General features: G+C 28.7%; 1 protein-coding gene and 1 long non-coding RNA gene across 4 annotated transcripts in view; one reads left to right on the forward strand and one right to left on the reverse strand.

The window, feature by feature from the left end:
- Positions 1 to 23,065, reverse strand: part of LOC142334153 (putative endochitinase) — an 84,179-nt gene that overhangs the window by 24,830 nt on the left and 36,284 nt on the right. The gene's annotated exons all lie outside the window — the stretch shown is intronic.
- Positions 4,327 to 5,793, forward strand: LOC142333852 (uncharacterized). The gene is made up of 2 exons (XR_012758722.1): positions 4,327 to 4,604; positions 5,711 to 5,793. It is a non-coding gene; the product is annotated as an uncharacterized LOC142333852 (long non-coding RNA).

A 23,065-nucleotide genomic window follows, 5' to 3' on the forward strand; every position in this document is an offset into this window, starting at 1 on the left:
TAATTCTCAAATAAATTAAAAATAAGTAACGTACATCATTTAGAGAATGTTGCTCATATAGAGTTTAAGATCTAAGACAGGAATTAGATTAAACAACTTTTTAAGTTTTATTTAAGTATATTTATAGATGAACCTTAGGAATTTTAGATTTAATCATTTGTACAAATGTAAACAAAAATAAAAGAAAGAAAAATTTTACTTAATGTTAGTTAGATCTAATTTATTACATATGTATAGTAATTTATTATTTAGTTCTGCAAGTCATAATTTTTAATATGATATATTTATGATAAGCCACATTTTTAATATAGGCATAAAGTATACTTTTTAAATTTTATATTGTCAATCTGCTAATGGATAAATTAAACCTGACTATAAGTTAAAAATATGAGATATATTCTTGTAATTTACAACTAAAACTTATTTTAAGACTGATTTTAAAATAATAATTGTCTATGTAAGTAATAAAATACGATAAGCTCATTTTAGAACTTAAATGAAACATAACTGTAAAATTTCTAATAAAATTGCTATAATATTTCATTTTTTATTCTTTAATCAACTATTACAAGCCATAGAGAAAGGGTGACATAAAGCAGAAAAATTAACCTTGTAAAACTAATACTGACTCCAAATATCTGGGATCATTTGCTTAGCAGAAATAAAATATTACAACCTTTATGTATCTGATTTATCAAACTATGAGTCCTGGGGCAGCACCCAGAAAAAATATTATTTTATCCCAGAAATCTCATTTCTTAATACTTAGATATTTCTTCTATTTAGGTAAAGAAAACAACACATCTTTGGCAAAAAATTAATTACAATACTTTAGTAGTTGAAAAACTAAGCTTTTTTTTCAAGTTAAATCCTGTCACAATTAACTAATTTCCATTGAACTGAATTCAAGCATGTAATGTTTGAATATGTTTGTATAACAGGAAATTTAATTAAACATAATAATTAAATACTTTACTTACCAATCAAGTTAAACATTTGTATGTTTATATGTGAAATGTTTAAATACTTAATTAACACTGATACTATTATTATTATTAGTAATAGTATTTTAATTAGTGGATTGATATTAATTATCAGTAATAACTGTTACTTCTAGAAACAAATATGTGGCGGCCATTTAAAACTATCATTATTTTATATCTAAGAGCCCCTATTAATTAAATAATGCAATTATTCCTCACCATCATGTCTAAAAATCACACATCATTGTACTTTAAAGTACTCTTGCTTTATTAATACATAAGGAAATATGAATCTTTCAGTATCCACAGTGTATTCAGTTGAGGATAATGTAGCGGTTTGTTACATGAAGGTCACTAAGTGTAAAATAACTCATATTCTCTGACATCTTACTTGGGAGTATTGTACTGCAAATACTGCAGAATTACATACATTAAATCATTTATTTTCTGGAGAGCAGGAAATTCCTAATTTGTTTCTAGGAAACATCCTGAGGTCAATACTGATTCTATTCAAATGCAGGCATGGAGGTTTCTGAAACCTGTGAAGATCTTAAAAAGCTTTTTCTCAATTTGAAGCCGGATAGGATAGGAATGGTTGATATGAATGAGAATATGAGAATGCTCGGTATCTTCACATTACTTACTACTATATGATAAATTTAATTCTAGAATATTACAATAATAAACATTTAACCCTTTTTTTAACATTGCTTTACAAATAAAACAATTTCCAGCCTGCAAATCTTTAATTTATTACTAATTTACATTAAGATTGAAAGCAATATATTATTTCCATCACCAAAAGCGATGGTGTGAATCATTCCCAGTATCTGTGCAATAGATAGATCTACTCTAACTATATGCTATATGACTATAATCAATAGTAATTATTTCAACAAGACTGCACCTAATTTACATGTCATACATATCATCCTCATCTCATCTCATTGGGCCGTTAAGAGGGTTGCTTATTGATGTTCATCACTAGTTGAACAGATTGCAACATTAATTAAGGGAAAAAATTAGATATTCAATAAAACAATTATTGATCTAGAAACTAAAGTAAAAAATGATAAATTTTATAATTTCTTTTGTATCATGATAAAAAAACAAATTAATTAATCAAAATATTGCAAGATTTTATTACTAAATAGTAAATCAGAAAAATTATGTAATTTAATTTTACATTGAATAAAATTTCATAAATCCACTAAAACGTTTTTTTTTTTTTTTATTATTATATAAAGATTTTCTTTACTCAGAAAGAAAAAAAATTAAAGAATGCCAGTTATAACTAAAATTTCACTAATTAATTATATTAATGAAAAACTGAAACAACTTACTGTAGATAAAGGGCATAAATACTGTTATTAATTTAATTTGAATTATTATAATTTATTAAAACCGACTAAAAATTATTTATAAATAAGTAATAGAAATTACATGCTTCTTTCAGCAAAAACAAAACTTGCAGACAAAGAGGAATTATGAATAATGTCCAAATGAACTACTTCAATTTTAGAGAATGTGTTAACATACACTGATCACATCCCTAGCAATGTGCTGTTTTTTAGATGGTGCTAAGAAATCTAATCTATTAGAATAAGTTATTTCTCCAATAAATAAAATACTGGGATAAACAACAATGAGCAATACATATATATATATATATGTAAAAACCACTGAATTTAATCAGTAAGTTTTAATTTAATTTCCAAAATGAAAATTTCCGGTACTTACGTATTAACGCCACCGCAGCTACAGCTTCATTTAAAAGCAAAGTAGTCAATCGGATTTCGGTGGAAAATGAACAGTCTCTTTACTTATTTTATAAATATAATTTAACCAAACTTAACCTTCGCTCGCTAACCTTGAATAATTAACACCGTAATTTTTTGAGTATTTATTTAATAAATTCAGTAATTATTGCAATTATTTATTATTTAAATAATCAAAACACTCCAGTTAATTAGTCAAGGTTAGCAAGCGAAGCGAGCGTAGGTTAAGTTTGGTTAAATTATATAAATAACCATTTATTAAAGTTAATAAAGAGACTGTTTTGAATCTATGTTAAACTCTATATCGGCCCATTTTCCACCGAAATCCGATTGACTAGTTTGTTTTTAAATAAAGCTGTAGCTGTGGTGGCGTTAATACGTAAGTACCAAATTTCATAAATGTTAAAAATAAGATGGACTAGTAAAATACAAGATGATGGGTTTACGGCAAATTTGGGGCAGAATCCTGTAAAAAGAAAAGCAAGGGTGTTAGGCCATATATTTAAAGCACCCAGTCATTGAATTTAATTCACAAAGGAAGTTCAGAAGGTACAGACAGCACAGAGATAGAGATTGAAATATATTAAACAGAAAATTGAGAATATACCACACGATAGGAATGCTTTGGCTAAGAGAGTCACAGATAGTAGAAAGTAATTAAGTGTATCGACCAATCAAATGATTGAAAATCTACAAAAAAACATAAGCCTGATGACTAACAAGTAATTTAACGAAATAAAAGTATTCAGAACTATCGCTATTAACTAGCTCTCCTTAGGGAAACACGAGTTATTTTAATAACACACAATAGAATTACTTCAAAAACATACAACAAACAAATCAGGCATTTCAATTTCAGAGAATTCTAATTCCTTATAGGCTAGATTATTTAGAGAAAGATCGCTTACCTTCGGTAACTATAACATAAACTACAACAGATGATTTTACGCTGTTTCCAGCTGGAAAAACAGTCCTAAAGCAGTTAAATTATATTTTTTCTGCAACTTTTTAGGATTTATTTTTTTATAATACATTTACTGTCAACAAACTTGAAACAAATCAAACATCCGAAGCTTCTGTCTATGAGGTAGTATTTTTCTAATGAAAACGATATATCGAAATAGCTTAAACTAAACCTAGTTGAAATATCGATAAATAAATATATAAATGTAAATTAATATATAAATGTAAAGGTGAAAAAACCTCTTAACACTTAGTCGTCGCAAATAACGACCATGACACTATATTTTAATATTAACTTTTTGAAATAATTAATTACTATAATATCAATTATATTAAAAGAATAACATAGTCTCAATCGATATTTTACAATCTCCTTGTATTTTCAATCTGCTATATCAACCAATTGCCTTGCCAATGCCAAGTATTTTACATCATCAATAATGAAATATAAAGAGATATATATTTCCTGTTTTCCAAATAATCGCATTGCTCTTACTGTTTAGTTATCATAATGTACTAATTTTAATTTTTATGAATCAGAAACTAAAGGAATGGATGAACTTTTTTCTTTTCCCTGTTTAGCCTCCGGTAACTACCGCTTAGATAATTCTTCAGAGGATGATATGTATGAGTGTAAATGAAGTGTAGTCGTGTACATTCTCAGTTCGACCGTTCCTGAGATGTGTGGTTAATTGAAACCCAACCACCAAAGAACACCGGTATCCACGATCTAGTATTCAAATCCATGTAAAAATAACTGGCTTTACTAGGACTGAACGCTGTAACTCTCGACTTCCAAATCAGCTGATTTGGGAAGACGCGTTAACCACTAAACCAACCCGGTGGGTTAAGGAATGGATGAACTGACCTAAAATATTAGGTAATGTATTAGACGTACTGCGAAATAACTCTTATTTTTTATTGCTATATTGAACAAAGCTTGAACCATATTGCTAATTATATAACTAGTGCTATGTTTTACAAATTATTTCTTTTTTAGTTTCTACAAAAGAAGATCAAGGTGATTCTATATTCTTAAGCCTGATCGGGTACAAGAATTCTTTGCTCTTGCACAGATTGTTTTTAAAAAGAACAGGCTGTAAATGCACAAGAACATGCAACAACAATGTCAGCAACAACCTCAAAAAGCATCATAAAGTGTTATATAATTCATATTAATTTATTTTGAGTTATATACACATTAAATATTTAACCCTTCGGGCTAGTCTAGCGGTTAGCTTGTCGCAAATCAGTTATTTAACAGCTGACTTTTTAAAGTAGATGGTTCTGAGGTTCAAATTCTGGTAAAAGATAGTTGATTTTATGTGAAGTTGAATATTAGACAGCGGATACTGGTGCACTTTAGTGGTTAGGGTTCAATTAACCACATGTCTCAGGAATTGTCAGCCTGAGTCTGTAACAAGACTGCACCTAATTTACATGTCATACATATCATCCTCATCTCATCTCATTGGGCCGTTAAGAGGGTTGCTTATTGATGTTCATCACTAGTTGAACAGATTGCAACATGCACATTAAGGGAAAAAATTAGATATATTCAACAAAACAATTATTGATCTAGAAACTAAAGTAAAAAATGATAAATTTTATAATTTCTTTTGTATCATGATAAAAAAACAAATTAATTAATCAAAATATTGCAAGATTTTATTACTAAATAGTAAATCAGAAAAATTATGTAATTTAATTTTACATTGAATAAAATTTCATAAATCCACTAAAACGTTTTTTTTTTTTTTTTTTATTATACAAAGATTTTCTTTACTCATAGAAAGAAAAAAAATTAAAGAATGCCAGTTATAACTAAAATTTCACTAATTAATTACATTAATGAAAAACTGAAACAACTTACTGTAGATAAAGGGCATAAATACTGTTATTAATTTAATTTGAATTATTATAATTTATTAAAACCGACTAAAAATTATTTATAAATAAGTAATAGAAATTACATGCTTCTTTCAGCAAAAACAAAACTTGCAGACAAGGAGGAAAGAAAACAAAGGTCAGTGGCTTAGCTAAGAATAAAATAACCTGTAAAAAGAAAATCTTTTAGTAATGGACGAAGTTAAAGTCTTTTAACAAGAAAATTTCAAAGTTTTGTTCATTTCAGATGAAAAGAACAAAATTGAGATTGTAGACAAGCAAGAAAAAGTCTTACCAAAAGCTCTCAGTAAATAATTAAAATTTTAATTACATTCTGTGTCCAACTCAACACAAAATGATGGAAGAGGGTGCAGGTGTTTCACATTCATTCACAACACACAATTTAAATCTACTCAAATATAAAATACAACTTATAAGCTACTCATATGTCTTTTTCATTTGAAAAGATTTTAAATATTTCTGTCCAGTCCCAGGGCATTACAGGCTGAGAACTTGCCACAGTTGTTTCTGATTTCAGATATTTTATAACTGCTGGAGAAAACTTTAATACCAGACACTTTCAAAGAGCTTTTAGAAGGCATACCTAGTACACATAACAAGGATAAAACACCAACTTAATAAAGTACATCTTTTGGCTCCCTTAGTTCACTAAATTTAATCATTGTCTCACCTACCGCATATTGACTGTAGGTAAAGAGCTCTCAAGAAACCATTTTCTAGTACATTTAAGTTTCCTTCTACACATGAAACAAGGGAACACTTCTGTCATTTTAAAATGAAAGTAAACTTGGAAGTTTTTAAGAAAGAAATGAAATTTATATAAATTACAAATTGAAAAATGTAAACATTTGGAGAGCATTACAGACATATTATTGAAAAAGGGATTCCAACAATACCATGTGATAACTGAGTATGAACCAATCTATGTTAGAATCCTCACTTCAGCGTGTAGATAATTCCTGTTATCAGAACTATTTTTGAACAAGATGATTTTGAATGAATCCAAGCAATCGATTGGAAAAACAGTAAAATATTGCACCACTAAATGATGACAAAAGTGTCTTCATCAATGAAAGAACCATTGTCATAATTTTTTGCAAGTCCATAAAATAAAGGTAAAAATTAATATTACAATGCTCAACATTCAAGGAATGCTAAGTGGTATTTTAAATGATACTACTCTTTCACTCAAATCCTACTCTTTAATATCTTTGCACTTGAGTTAGCTTGTTTAACATTAGGAACATAAATTTCACTGATGATGTCAAATTTGGAAAAAGGCCCCACAAGTTATTTTAAAATTCACTTGGGCATTCCACAAAAAAAGTGAAATCAAATCTATCCCTTTAATTTCTCTAAAATTTCTTTTCAAGATAGACCGCTGAAGAATTCTTTTCCTAAATCAGGTAGGAGAGGAAGAAACCCCTGGAAGAATCTAAATCCCAAGATCTTTGGTGTTACGTTTGACAAAAAACTTGTACAGAGTGGTCACACTCTGTATACATATATATATATATATATATATAAATATGTGTGTGTGGGTAAAACTAATAGATTTTTAGAACAGATTAGAAATTAAAAAAATGGCAAAGTGGTTTTATCTAATGTTACTGACTACCTTATTAATAACAAACATTCTGTATCTGATCTTCAGACAAATTTGGAAATAGGTGGAAATCAAAAAATTGAATTTAATAATAATAGCAAAAATTTGGACATTTTGGACTTGGCTTTTATAAATATATAAATACAAAAAAATTTCCAACTTGATGAACTTTCAGACAGAATTATGAAGATGACACTCTATAAAAAGTGGCAACAGATGGCAGCGCGTTTTTAAATACAAATAAATATGATCAGAATGTAGATAAATAATTTCAAATCAATATCATCAAATACAATGTATATATATATAAAATGTTAATCTTAAAATGTTGGTCTGTACAAATACAATAATTAAACTACTGGTCCTAATTCTTTAAAGAATATACTTTTTAAAGCAGTTTATGTTTATATAAATACTATGTTTTATATATAAATAGTATGTTTTATGTTATAATTATGTTATTATGTGTAAATTCTATGTTTTCATAAACTACTATTTAAAACATTTTGATTCGAACTCACAGTAATTCATACTCAATACTCACACTCCATTAGTCCTGAATTAGTAAAGTTTCAGTGCACTGGCTGTTTTTGTTTTTGAACTATTCATAACTGTAACTATTTGTGGAGTCCAATTTTATAACAAGAATGTTACTTGTTTAGATAATATTTACATTCCCCTCTAATTCATGTAGATCCCATGGTGAGTGTAGAAAAAGTAATACAGCCGCATAAAAGGAAATTTATATTTTTACATTCATCTACTACTTGCATTATCTTTCTTTTTTTAACTTTTATAACCAGATTAACAGATGAAACCTCATAAGTTATACCAATGTATAACATAAATCAAAGTTACCTTTCTTTTTCTGAGATAGTGAAATGCATCACATTTACAAGATATCTATGACCATAATTGTTTGATTCCCCATAAAATCAGTAATGCCATCAATCAGCACTGTACAGTTTTCATTTCAGGTATCATTAATGAGCTTGTAATGTATTGCATTAAATGAAATGCAAGAACCTAGAGCTCTAGGATAGACAGCTGACAATTCAAATCCCAATAGGTTCAGATTTAAACCCAAATTCTCTCTTACTAGCACATGGAGATTACGACCCATGGCCAACTGAAAACATAATTAATTCCTCACTCTCACAAGACTACATATAGATTACTGAATACGTTACCTCTGGACAACCAATTTTTCTTATGTCATAGAACTTTTAATGTTTAATATAGAACTGCCGTTGAAACTAAATAAGTTTGTGGATTTTTTAAATCCATAACAAAAGTATAATTTCTGAGAACATGAGTAGTATAACAGATAAACTAATATTACAACTAACAGGACAAATTAATCCTGTAGGTCATATTACATTTTTAAGTAATTGTATAATATTTCATTGTTTTCAAGTGTAATGCTTTCTTTGAAAAAATTAAAACTATACCGCTCAGAAATGCAACATCTTCTTCTGCAACATCTCAAAGTAACAACTTCTGCAACTAATTCAGTAACTACAGCTTTCATAGATAGACCAAAAATTATTGAAGAAGCTGAATTTTTCTTTTGTGATATATGCGTGTGCACTCTTTTTGTATAATATGTGTTAAAAATGCAATTTTATCATTATAGTAACATAGTTAAACAGTTTAAATACAATATAAAGGTGGTACATAAAGTATGACATTTGTGTACATAATGGCAGTTATCAAACCTCCAAATCAATTTAAGCATTAGATGATTATAATTTAACAACTAATTCTTTTGGAAAATGATCAATCCATAAAATAAATTTAAGTTCATAAATAGATAACATGATTTATTTATGCTTTTAAAATTAATGTATACATTTTGAATATTCTTATCTTGAATATTATGTATTTTTTCTCTGTGAAAATTCAACTAAAAAATTAAATTATATATATATTTTATTTAAGCCAATGAAGTAAAATTAAAAATTTACAGTAGATGAAAACATTACCAGTTTGTTTTATATGTAACACTAATTCATTTTTATATTTATTATAAATTACAATTTTTTTTTTGTCTTCAGTCATTTGACTGGTTTGATGCAGTTCTCCAAGATTCCCTATCTAGTGCTAGTTGTTTCATTTCTGTATACCTCCTACATCCTACATCCCTAACAGTTTGTTTTACATATTCTAAACGTTGCCTGCCTGCACAATTTTTTCCTTCTATCTGACCCTCTAATATTAAAGCGACTATTCCAGTTTGGCTTAATATGTGGCCTATAAGTCTGTTTCTTCTTTTAACTATATTTTTCCAAATGCTTCCTTCTTCATTGATGAAGTGTTTATTTCTAATTCTGATGTAAGAAAACATACGTACAGTATTTCAGAACTATTTAATGTTTTAATTCTAGTCAGCAAAAAGGTGATTAATGTATTATTTAATATTTACTGCTAACAAGCCCTGTTTTCTATATTTTAATTCCCATGATTTTTATCTCTAATCTTATACCACTGAAGTAAATGCAATCAGTATTTAGACGACCTAACATTAAATATCCAATTATAATAAAACACCCATTTATTGCACAATGAAAGACATAAATGTACTCGTCAAAATGTTTTGCGATAGTATTTCAGATAAATACTGATTGCAGTAATGGAATAAATTTTGCATTACTGCAATCAGTATTGTTGATTTCAGTACAGTAATCTTTACCTTACGTTGGTAAGGTATTTGACTATAATACCATATTTTTTTATCCCCCCTACATAGTAATGTCAAATCACACAATGTAAGTACAGTCCTTACACACAGGGCTTTGCAGCAGGTGCATGGAGCAAGTGGAGCAACAAATCTTTACTCGGAGCAACATGGAAATTTGTAGTATTTTGCTGCTCCGATGTATATATTTTTGTAATATTTGAGCTGGTGAGAATAGAAGTGACATAAGTCATAAAATTTAAAAATTGAGTTAAGTTGATGTGTGAAATCCTCTGACATAGTTCTGTTTTATTTAGAATGAAAATGGCTTTAGTCATTAGTACAGAAATTCACCACTAGGAACAGCACTAATATTCATTTCTTACATTTGATTTTTCAATAAAAATTTTAACAAACCATTAAATGTTAAACTAAATTTCTTCAATTGGCCAAAAAGTGACTTACGCCACTTTCATTCTCACCGACTCATTTTTCTTTGTTAAGTTTACAACACTGGTATTATTAAAAATGTGACAAAGTTGTCAAGCAATACATAACCTAACTATTTTTGCGCCTGGTCGTGAGTGTGAGAATCGTTCATTTCTGTTAGCAATCAGTTTGTTGTAATTGTAATTTTTAATTTGTTTGCCGAGGTAAGATTATTATTATTTGGTTATTTTGTATGCACAATTGTTTATATGCATTATTTCTAAAATAAAAACACTTAAATGTTTGATTATTTAAGACATGGTGTCAAACCAAAATTTAAAACTATCACTGCTGATAGACAGTCGATTTACGAAAGAGCTTAAAGAGATTTTCGTATTTGAATATGATAACAGGAAGAAGACGTCAGTTATAAACAAGATGGAACGCATTATAATTGGCAAATCTATACAATGCAACTTCAAGGCAAGTGGAACTAGTGTGTTGAAAATGTTCAATCTTTGGCAGCATGTGAAGCGCAATCATCCTGAAATTTAGGAATGGTTACTTAAAAAGAAGGATCCACTGCAACAAAAAATGTAATCACAAAAATTTTACCATTGCATTTTCATGTCATAAGAAATGCAGAACTGATCGACCAAAAACTGATACGTATTTAGCATTGTTGAAGATTACAATCGCTATGGATAGTAATACTTTCCGCAAGGGACTTGTTGAGATGGTTTGTATGAGTATGACACCACTCACTACATTCACATTAAATAACAAAGGATTCCAAAAAATTACTGGTGAAATGGCTTAGAAGCTTAGTGTACCAACAGGACATGATGCTGTTCGTAACTTAGTAAAAAGCACAGCAGAGTCTACTCACATCAATTTAAGACAAACTTTAAAAGGACAATCACGCTGTTTAAAGCTAGATGCTTACAACCCATGGAAATAAAAATTTTCTTCCCATCAATGTAGAATTTTGGAATAAAAAAAGCAAGAAACTGAAATAAAAACAATGGATATTATTGATACTGAAGGAAGGCATAACTCATTATATGTGAAAAATCAGATTAAAGAAACTTTAAACAAATTTGAAATCAATGAACAGCAAGTACTAAGTATTTGAGTAAATAATGCAGAAAACATGACATGTGCTGTAAATAAACTTTGAGATCGTGGAAATATTTCCCAGGATAAAGAAGATGAAAAAACTGAAAACATTGAAGAAATGAAGGTAGACATTTTGCAACAATGGGTTAAAGATACAGGCAACGTGCTCCTCAGATAAATCCTTAGCTAATTCTCAACCTCATGAAGTACAAAACACAGAGGATCCCCCCATGCGATAGTTCAAACCCAAACAATTCTGCATAAAGTTTATCAAGTCATGTATTAGCTTGTAATCCTTTGCTACCTTTCGTTTCCTTGACTTGATGACACTGAAGCCATCACACCAAGTGTTTCCTCTCCCATTTTTGAATGGAGAGATGTCACAGCCAACCCGCATCAATTTTACAATCAATGTAATTTCCCACAACGGGTACAATCCCATAAGTAGAAAATTCCCGCAGCTTGTAATAGTTAGACCAAAACCTCCTCTTTAATTGGAAGATTGAAATCAGAACATCCCCCTTCTGATCAAAAACCTTCAAAATTCTAGTAGTCAATTTTAAAATGCACTCAGAAATAACAAAACTTAAAGGTTAATTTATATGATTAGCTACAAAAATGAAAACTAGAAAAAAAAATTAAACCTTTATAAATGAAGAAGCTATAAAACATTAAAGCGCTTAAAACAAAACACACTAACTGAAAAACATTTATGTTTAAATAGAAATACTTAATAATAGAAAATAAAATAAATAAAATAAAACAAAGGACTTGAATTAATATTAAAATTAATCTTCAAGCTTTAAACTTCTAGATCCACTTAATCAAAGCGTTGTATAGAGTTCAAACACCAATTAAAATATTTATTCATTAAAAAAGCAATATTTTAAAATGTTTGTATAATATCAGTACTAACAGTTATTTATCAAGTTGTTATCTTTCACTTAAAATAATTTTACATCAGAAATGTTAATTTTACAGCAATGTATGGTAGCACCTATTTTGCTGTTAACTTAAACTTAACGACTGTAATTAAGCAAGTAATATCTTGATTCCATCCATATTTTGGTAGCAAGATAAATATAATATTGTTTTGTTAATGAATATTTACAAAGAGGCATTCAAGTTCTGCTTATTTTTACAGAACTTGAATGTTTCCTTCATTCTCTACTCTTTGAAGCTTTCCAATTTTGTCATCAAACTAAATGCGTCTCAACAAGAAACATACTTTTCTAAGTAGATGGTCAGTTATAAATATTAGAATGAAGAACAATTTATTTTACAGAGGATCTGATCAACTAAATAATTACTAAATTTTCATATGACAGAAAGAAAAACACTCCTCACAAATTTGTTAATATATTCAAATGTAATATCTCTTGTAAAATACGTTAAAAATTTGTTACTAATTTTCAAAATTAAAAGAAAATTGGCTTCCAGAACTAATTATGCAGCTGTTTCTTAATTTTTTACCAGTGCCACTATTGTTAATAACACTCACTTAAAAATGGTTTCATAATAGCTTTAAAGGGGCTTTTAACATATGTGCATTTGTATATGTGTGAAATAATATGAATGATCTCAGTCACGGCTGTTCTTTTTCTGTATATTTTTTCAACAAGGATTTATAAATTTCATTCTAGGCAGCTCTGCACTGATCATTAGATAAATAAATAAATATTCAAGTTTTAAAAAACTATAGCGAGTATGATTCTTTCAAAGAAAAATGTTCACACATTAATAAACACGGTTACGTTTTATGCATTATCATCACACTATACTAGCGAATGACTATTTTAAAGAAGAACAATATTTCATTTTCTTCCAGTGTTTCATCTAACTCTTGTTCTACCTGAATTTTTATCAAACTCCTAAAAAGTTCTATTGGAAATGGTTTTATTGGAAAGTGAAGGTCGACAGACCTTCCAATAAAACCTCAAAAATACTTTTGTTGATCCAGGTTACTGTACATATTTTTCTTTCGATATAAAAATTTTTTAAAATTCAGAATACTCTTACAATGAAAAAATTATAAAAAAATAATAAACCGGTAAATAAAAAAAATTCCTAGTGAATCATTTTTTTAGAAAAATGGGCATTCATAATCATTAATTCAATTTGTACAGATTTCTGAAAGCCTCCATCCTACTACCCTGACTAAGTCCAAATTCTCAATTCCAACCTCCCAATATTATCACATTAATCATACTCCTAAATTCATAAAAGTCATCCAGTGATCGATTTATTTTTTGATCCCATGTTACTTTCTAATATTATTGCGATTTATATTTTTGTAAATAAAAATATATGAAATGCGTGTTAAAATATAATAACAGTCTAATGTCAAAAACATAACTGAGATGGATTGTTTGATAATCATTTTATTAAAATTGGGTAGCCATTCCTGAGTAAATTGTACAGTTGTAGGGAACCAAGTGTGAAACCAAATGTTCAGCTAGCAGAATATAACTAAAATCAAACCTCAAAATAAGAATGGATGAAATAATTTAAATTATTAACCCTGTTAAATTTTAACAGTAAACAAAAGAAAATTCATTTCAAACCAATGTTTTAAGTTCCCTCTCTTTTCTTGATCTTGTTTATTGATCCAATATGCATTCAATAAATAAATTCATAATATAACATATACTAGCTGTAATCAAAATAGAGAGAATTCAAATAATTTAAATAATAATAATAATAATAAGAGGAATGCTGGCTTCTGATGTGAAAACTAGCAACATTCATTATTATTATTAAAGTACTCATTTACTGAGTTTTACAATCAGGCACTGTTTAATATTATTATCCTGTAACAATAGTGGCATTCTGTTGTAATTAATGAGTAAAATATTAACTGATACACAGCGAGCTTGTTTGCATTGGTTTTTTATTTTTTACACATATACATGTAAAGATTGCAAATAATGAGAAAACTCACACAATTGGTAATTTAAAAGCAAAGAAACAATTTATTTAACTTTCAATTCATCAAAAGATAGTGACAGAAGCAATCCGTAGTTTCTTTGACATCATTTAGAATTATTCAAATTCTTGAAAAATAGTGTGATCTGAAAAATAAACTTTGAATATTACATAATTTAATTTACGAGTATATTTTGAAGAGGACTAAGCAATATAGAGAACATAAATGGGCAACAGGGTTCAACATACTTACAAATTTTACTGGCATAAAGAATTATGACTATTTCTAAAAGGCAAAATTAAACATCTCAATATTATAAATTTACTTTTAAACTTTAATTTACTTTTATTTAAAGGGGGCTAAAGGCTTTAGGAAGGAGGCATGCGCTTTCTGGATAACATTGTCTATTTCAATTTTTCCAGATGGTTAAACACACTTTGTCAAAAGCTCACTTATTCTATTATTCCTATCTTTGTGAATTATGAGGGGTTAAAGGGCTATGACCACTTGGAGGGGGGGGGGGGAAAGACACTTTTGGTACATCTGTTTCTCAATTTAAATATTTAGAACAGTTTTGAAATAAAGGGGTTCAGATCTAGCAATATTTCAACTTTGTTTTTTAATTTAGTGCGATAGGAATATTGAATTTCTTGAAAGCAAGGGGTCTGAACCTTTTGAACAATACTATATTATTTTACTTTTTCTGAAGACAGAACACATATTGAAAAAGAGCTCGAGCACTATAATAATTTAATCTTTGTAAATTAGAAGGGAAGGGTTCTTTTGGGATTAAGGGAAGCCTCATGAATATCATTATGAATGTTAATTTTTTCATATGGTTAAACATATTTTGACAAAAAAACTATACAAAATAATTTTAATTTTTTTGAAAGGAGATAAGGGACTAGAACTCTTTATGAGCAAAGGGATATTTCCATCTTGGATGTAATTATTTTAATTTTTTCTTTAGTAGAAACACCGGAAAAGAATGCTTAAAAAATTGTAATATTTTTATTTTTATTATTTTAGGGGAATCAGGGGCTAGAGACCCTTGAGAGCTGAGGTAATCTAATCTTCCCAGCCATAATTATTCTTTTAATCTTTTCTTCAAATAAAATGAATTTGAAGAATACTCTCAATACCAGTATTTCCTAAGCGGCTAGGGTATGTAGCTTCAGGGAACAAGATTGACTGAACATGGGGTATTGTGGATTTGAAATTTTTTTGATTGGCAATACTTTTTAACAAAATCCATTTAAATAAACTGCATTATTTGAACTTTTGTGAGTTGAATGTGGCAAAGAGCTAGAGCTCCTAGAGTAATAATATGACCTAATGTATTTAACATCTTAATGTTTTTACTTTTTCAGCTAGAGCACTATTTATTGCAGTTTTAAAAACATAACGAAGGGAAAGTTGGTCTGTATTTTGATATCTCCAATCTGGGTTAATATACATTGTGAAAATGTTCAAACAATTTCTATACATGGAACATTAATGGAATTAAATTTTGAACAAAATTAAAAACGGACAGGGATAGCTTTCACATTTTTAATTCTTGACTTCTTGTATGGTGGTCATGGAAAGTTGATCTTTAGTACATTGAAGGTTCCTTCAAAAATACTAGAATTATTTAAAATTCCAAAGTTTCAAGTTAATCGAATTTAGTGGTGTGAGTTACTCAATATTATTTCTAAACAGCTTTTGGCTCCTACCTTCAAAACCTATTGCCCAAAAAGTTGAAATTTGGCACAAATATTTTGCTGTTAATAAACCTATTTCTAGCTTGATCTACAACCCCGTTAGACAAGAGGGCATTCATTATGTACCTATAATTTCTTTTAGTTAACTGTAATTTTTTTTTAAGTAACATTTTTTTTTTTAAGTAACATTGCACTGAACTGGGCTAACTTATTAAGTGAATATTACTCCAGAAAATAAACTTTTAAGCACCCCTCCCAAAAAAGTATAATTCCATTCAGGGACCCATAAATAAAATATAACTTTTTTTAATTGTAATTTTCATGACTGAAAATCAAACTATATTTGTATTAAATGTAGACGATATGCAAATTTAAAAGAAAACTCAAGTTGGATCCCCAACTTAACAATTTAAAAATTTCTTTAATTTTTTTATAATTTTTGATACTACATCTGTTTTTCAAATTGTAGGCTATTATTCAAAATATTTTATGAAGTAGATGTTGACTGATGGGGCTCAAATGGACCCAAATGTTTTTTGGCAATTATACTCTAAAATAAAAATAATTTATTTTACTGGGATGGAAATTTTTTACAAAAAATTTTTATTTTTTTTACATTTAACTGCATAATTTTTAAGGTAAAATCATCAGTTGATCAAGTAAATCAATTTTTTTTAATGAGCATTTTGACCTTTTTCACAGTAGTACTGTAAATATTTAAATATCCTGTGAAGTGTTAATCTGTGATATGTGAACTTTTCGTGGCTTTTTTAAAAATATTTTTTGAGACAGTTATTCTCAAAGAGAATGATTCAAACATCAAATATTTTAATTCTTGTTATTTAAGAGCACTAGGGAGTTTTAATTAAAAGGATTAGGGACTCCTGCAAGAGTCCAATGGAGGAGCAAGGGGACACAAATATATTAGACCTATTATGATTTTTGATTTTTCTGAAAATAGATCATTTCTTGAATGCTACGATATTTTATTTTTCCCCGTGAAATCAGACAGTTGAAGGTGTTACAATGTTTTCATCTTTGTTGAAAAATCAAGAATGAAAACAGAATGTCTGATCATAAAGAATCTAATCACAAAATTTAATGGATAGCAAGTGTAGTGTATAAATGGTTTTCTCAAAATATATATTAATCATATTATTAATATATATTGGAAGGGGGTACCCCACCAAAGGATGAAGTAGCATAGGGAGATGATATGTACGATTGCTATCAATCTATGAACTTTGAAAGTATTATGCTTTAAAATACTGCAGAATTTCTCATACTGGTACAGTAATAATGGACAAAATCTGTGTCTTTCTATAGCAACAAGAGAAGAATCTCATATACTGTAATATGATAGTATATGAGAGTATTTTAAGTGTCATATGACAATATATGAGATTATAAAGTATACATAGGCTTATCATATTTTTTTGGGTCCAACCCAGGACATAAATAAAAATTAAGTTAGATATTTTTAAATAACTAAAAATAAAAAATAGTAAGATAATGCTTTTGAGGGTATGTACCCTCAAGTATCTACTACACAAGTGAATAAAAGCGAAGCAAATTTCTTGTCATCTTCAATAAATTTGCATATTTTTACACCACCACCAGTAATATATAACAAAGAAATAATCTCAATAAAAGCTTTTTCTTATCCTTTTTACATTTTTCAGCCCATTCAATAGGCGTCAATAGCATTTAGGCCCATTCAATAGCAATCGATACGTAGTATTCGATAGTAGTAATTATATTATGTTTATTAAAAAAAATACATAAACTACTAAAATTATTATCTCTACCACAATAGCTAACATATAATATATAAAACTGATATGTAGCATACAAAATGCTTATCTATCCCCTCCTGTAAATATAAATAAGTTCAGAAGGGTGAAGACTGCACCGTTCTGAAAGTAAAAATTGCAGAATCAAAAAGGGACTATCCATAATGGGGCTATACATTAAATCAATTACAGTTCATGAAAAGCAAAAAAACAATGATGTTTATGATGAGATCATTGAAGGAAAACCACAAAGATCTTATCGCTTCATCTGGCATAATTTTAGAGCTTGAAAAATACAGAGGATAAAATACAGACAAATTCTCTTGTTACACAATTAGAATGGTGTTCAAAACTAGGATTTTTACTTTCTGTAAACAACACCGCTTTCTTATTGGAGACAGCATGACAAGAAATTTGCAGAGAATATCAGATGTTGAATAAACACCAGATTACTAGGAAAGCATATCAGTTTCTTTACAGAACAAAAGTTGTTTTAAAGAATTCAAAAGCAGAATATAAACTGTGTACACCGGCGTACAACTGTGAGGAAAGGATGGCATATGTAATGAAAATTTACATGTAATGTTAATGTGGTCTTTGGGGATATTAGTGTATATTTTGTTGAACAAGCTGAAATGAAAACTGTAAGTATTTTGGATAAGATGAGAGAGCAACAAATATTCAAGAGGTAAGAAGAGGAAAATATGTTGAAGAATGTGACACGTATTGAGGTCAATAACAAAAGGAGAAGGGACAAAACTGGCAAATAAAGGACTGTAAGGATATGGGCTCGACTGCAATTTACAAAAGCTGCCAGCTCTATGAGATTTATCCATTTAATTACATTATTATTAAGAATGTGTTCACTTATCAGAACTTCATCACAAACTATCAGAATCAATTCTCACTATCGGCATTGAAAGTTTTCATCACACCAAAATCATATAGCCTATGAATTATAAGTGTTAAAGACTTCAAAGAAAAAAGAATTCTCAATCTGATGTGCTTATAATTTGTTCCTACAATTTAAAAATTCCTTAACTGTTATCAGACATCAAGCTAAAATTTCATGCAAGGCTCTCAAAACGATATAAAGAGATATGTAAAAGTCATTTGACCTTTATTTTCTTTTCTTGTTTAGCCTCCGGTAACTACCGTTTAGAGAATACTTAAGAGGATGATATGAATGAGTGTAAATGAAGTGTAGTCTTGTACATTCTCAGTTCGACTATTCCTGAGATGTGTGGTTAATTGAAACCCAACCACCAAAGAACACCGGTATCTCTCATTAAAAATCTGTTATGGTTACATTTTTCCTTATAACTTAAAGTATCTTAAAATAGAAAGATGTAGGTGGCCAAGCAGTTACCGCTTGGCCACCTACATCTCTCAGATATCACTTCTCTGGATGTTTTTGCTTGGGGTTTTATTATAAATTATACCAAAGAAAATATTGAGATTTTAATGATTTAACACAAAAAATGTTAAAGGTGTTTGGTCTAATAATGCCGCAGATGCTCCCAAACACCTAGCAAGAGTTAGATTATTGTCTAGGCATCTGACCAGCTAAAAAAAGTGCATACACTGAAGTTGACTAGCCTACATTAGAACATGACGAGTTGCTAAGTTTAGTAAAAAGAAGAAAGTTATTAACATGTACTTTTGGATACTTTTAGTCTGGACATCCTGTAGATTATGAAGTGTGTGTGTGTGTGTGTGTGTGTGTGTGTATATATATATATATATATATATATATATATATATATATATATAACAAAACAAAGAAAATATTATTTATAATATATAATTAATATAATATCTTATAAGATATAAATAATACAATGATAATAAATTTATAATAATTAAAATAAAAACACCTCATACTGCATGATATTTTTTTAATTCTTACAAATTAGCACTTCTGTGGTACACACCTTTTCATCAATGTATTTAATGTGTTTTAATACGTCTGATGAAGTGCATACTGCAAAAGCGCTAATATGTATATTTACACATATAGGGTGGGAAACATAAAACTGAACTGAGAGAGCTTGGAATTGCAGTTATTTGAACGTTACCTTTAACACTTCTGTTAACATCATTATTGGTTGTGAATGTTACTACTCTAATCTACTGCTGTCAGTTGTAAACTATTCATGGTTCACTGCAATAAGTTTTGTTCCTTAAGTTGTGCTTTTCTGATGCCTTAATAGCTCAAGGAATGGATTACTATTTTGGAAGCTAATCACTGTTCTTAAATCCTTTCCAGGAACACATTAAATATTCGCTAAAAAATTTCTGACTAATAGAATCCCAGCTAAGAGCAGCATACACAATTCAGTTAGAAAAAGGCATAACACAAGGTTGAATGAATAATCCAAGAATTAAAAGAAAAAATAGGCCAAAAAAGAAGAAAATTGTTTTAAACAATTTTCAATTGTTAAACATTGATTTCCAACGACTTAACTATTAAATCAGCTTGGTGGGTGAAAAAAAATATATACACACACACACAAACAAGTTGAGATACTGTATGTATCCAAAATTTACATAATGAAAAGTTAACACGTGGAACACCAATTTTCCAGATGTCCAACTAACTACACTGCTTAAAATTCAGACTATGTAATTAAAAAAAATTAATACATTATTTGAAAAATGTAAAGACTATTCAAATACATATTTTCCTCAAAAGGACTTTTTTTTATCAATCTTTATTTTACTGGAATTTTTAACTGAATCTTTGCAATTCGTTTAGCAAAAATAATACGTATAAAACCAACAATAACAAACATAACATCTAAAGTACAATTTAGAGAACTTTCAGACCCATTCATGATATGCACAAGGCTGATACAGGAAGATGGACTACCCCACTGTTCAATTGCGCCTTGGAATTCACAATGAGGAGTGGTATGAAATAAATACCAAGACAAAAGAAAACATAAAACTAAACTGCCTAGGCCTTACTGACGATCTAGTCCTCCTGGAAAATAGCATCCAAGAAGCCAAAACATAAATAAGTTCACCACTGGAGATACCACACAGAATAAGCTTAAAAATCTCTTTTTAAAAGAACAAAACTGATGTTAACTAACTTTCCACTTACAAACAAAATATCAGTAAATAATCAAGAGATTAAAAAAGTAGAAAAATTCATATACCTTGGAAAAATAGTCACATACAACTTAAACAAGAAAACCACATGCAGAAATAGAATCGACAAACTGTCAACAGCACAAAACCTCACTAACAACACACACAACAAAAAATGCCTCTCATAGCCACCAAACTCAAACATTACCGGTCGTCGTCCAACTGTAATAATATAAAGTAGTGAAACTATATTCCAAACAAGCCACACAGCATTCTAAAACTCGAAAGAATAGCAATGACCTGCATAAACAAAAACTACTACACAGAAGGGCACTGAAGGGTAATATAGAACAAGGTAGCTTATAAGGAAATGGAACCTGTAACGATCACAATATGAAAACCGAAAAAAGAATTTCATATGTTAAAAAAGTAATTTTATCTCTAAGCCAATTTTTAAGTTAGATCTGGAGTAAGGCAAGCTAAACATCTGTTCTCCACGTTTCCTAGTTTTTATAAATCACATTAGTTTAATTTAGTTATATGTTACATATACACGATTGAAGAGCTTAGTTAAAAACCACACCATATGGCAGAGTATTTCTTCACTAAAAGAGGATGAATATATTCTGGGCCCATCAAAGAATTAATTCGGCAAATGGCCTCTTCAACACCACTGTCAGTTAAAATAACATTTGCTACATACACAGCAGATGTATATTCACATATTTCAGTCGTGATGTTGACTGAAATATCAACCTAATCACCTATAAAATCACAAATAAATATAAAATGTGCACTTGCTTGAAAATAATTAAAAAATATAATTAAACTATTTTGATACAGTATTCCAAAATTTGTGTGCAGGTGGATAATTCACTAAAGATGACAATGGATCAAACCAAAATATAAAAAATGGATTAGAACAAGTTTGATTTAGATTTCAATATAATTGTGTATTATATTCTGGTGATATTTATTAGTGAACTGAAAAAATAAAATAAATTTAGGCAAAATATTTAACACAGGATCATTTACACATATATATATATTAATTACGCAATAAAACACCTTTACAAAAGATTTCATATCAGATTACAATTGAGAGACCCAGAAATGAATACGGTTAACTGACATACAGGAAAAACTAGTAACATAAGGAACAAAAATAAATTTGAAATTATTTTTAATTAAAATTAATTAATAAATTTATTAAAATTAATTAAAATAAAAGATAATAGGTCTCCTGGGTTAAGTAGAAATATAATCTGACCTAACTTAACCTACACTCGCTTCACTTGCTAGTCAAGGTTAGCGAGCAAAACAAGTGTAGGCTAAGTTTGGTGGATCTTATAATAAATATATATGTATATTTATTTGGTTATTTCATAACCGAACATGGACATATATTTATAGCGGTGGTCATATAACCCATGACAACCAAGATAATTTCTTAGAGTTATAAAATCTTGGGAAATAAATGAATATATCTACAATAATGAAAAATATTAGTACAAGTGATAATCGGCTTTTATTTCTAGAATTTTCTAGAGAATCACAGGAGAAAGAAATTGAATGATGTAGATCTGACAATGTGTGGTTCATCAGTAAGATTTGGTTTAACAATTTTGTTTAAAAAAAGATTCTGATTTTTCTAGCGGGGAAACACAATTATTATAATCTGAAAAGAAAGATAAAATAACAAATTATGTGATATTAAAACTTCAACTGTGATTAATTTTATGTCGCAATAATTCCAAATAATTCATTAACCAAATGAATCAAGACACCCACGTTCTCAAGGGCTACATTAGGCAACATTCCACTGGATCTGATGTTCATGATCAGTTACTAGCATTTCTAAACTTATTTACCTTTTTTTACTGTGTAAAATAAAATGTAAATAAAGTATACTAACTAAAAAAGAATGAGTGTACTTTAAATACTATATAGAACTGCACATTACTGTTGTTTTCCTAATTCAAAACGAATTAAAATACATTTTTCTCTTTTAATACAGTTTTTAAAAAAATATTTCCTATTTCAGGAATAATAAAAGTATTCAATCCATAAAACAGTAAAATTAA

The sequence above is a fragment of the Lycorma delicatula genome, chromosome 13 (assembly GCF_047948215.1).
Source record: "Lycorma delicatula isolate Av1 chromosome 13, ASM4794821v1, whole genome shotgun sequence".
In the NCBI taxonomy this organism is placed as follows: domain Eukaryota; kingdom Metazoa; phylum Arthropoda; class Insecta; order Hemiptera; family Fulgoridae; genus Lycorma; species Lycorma delicatula.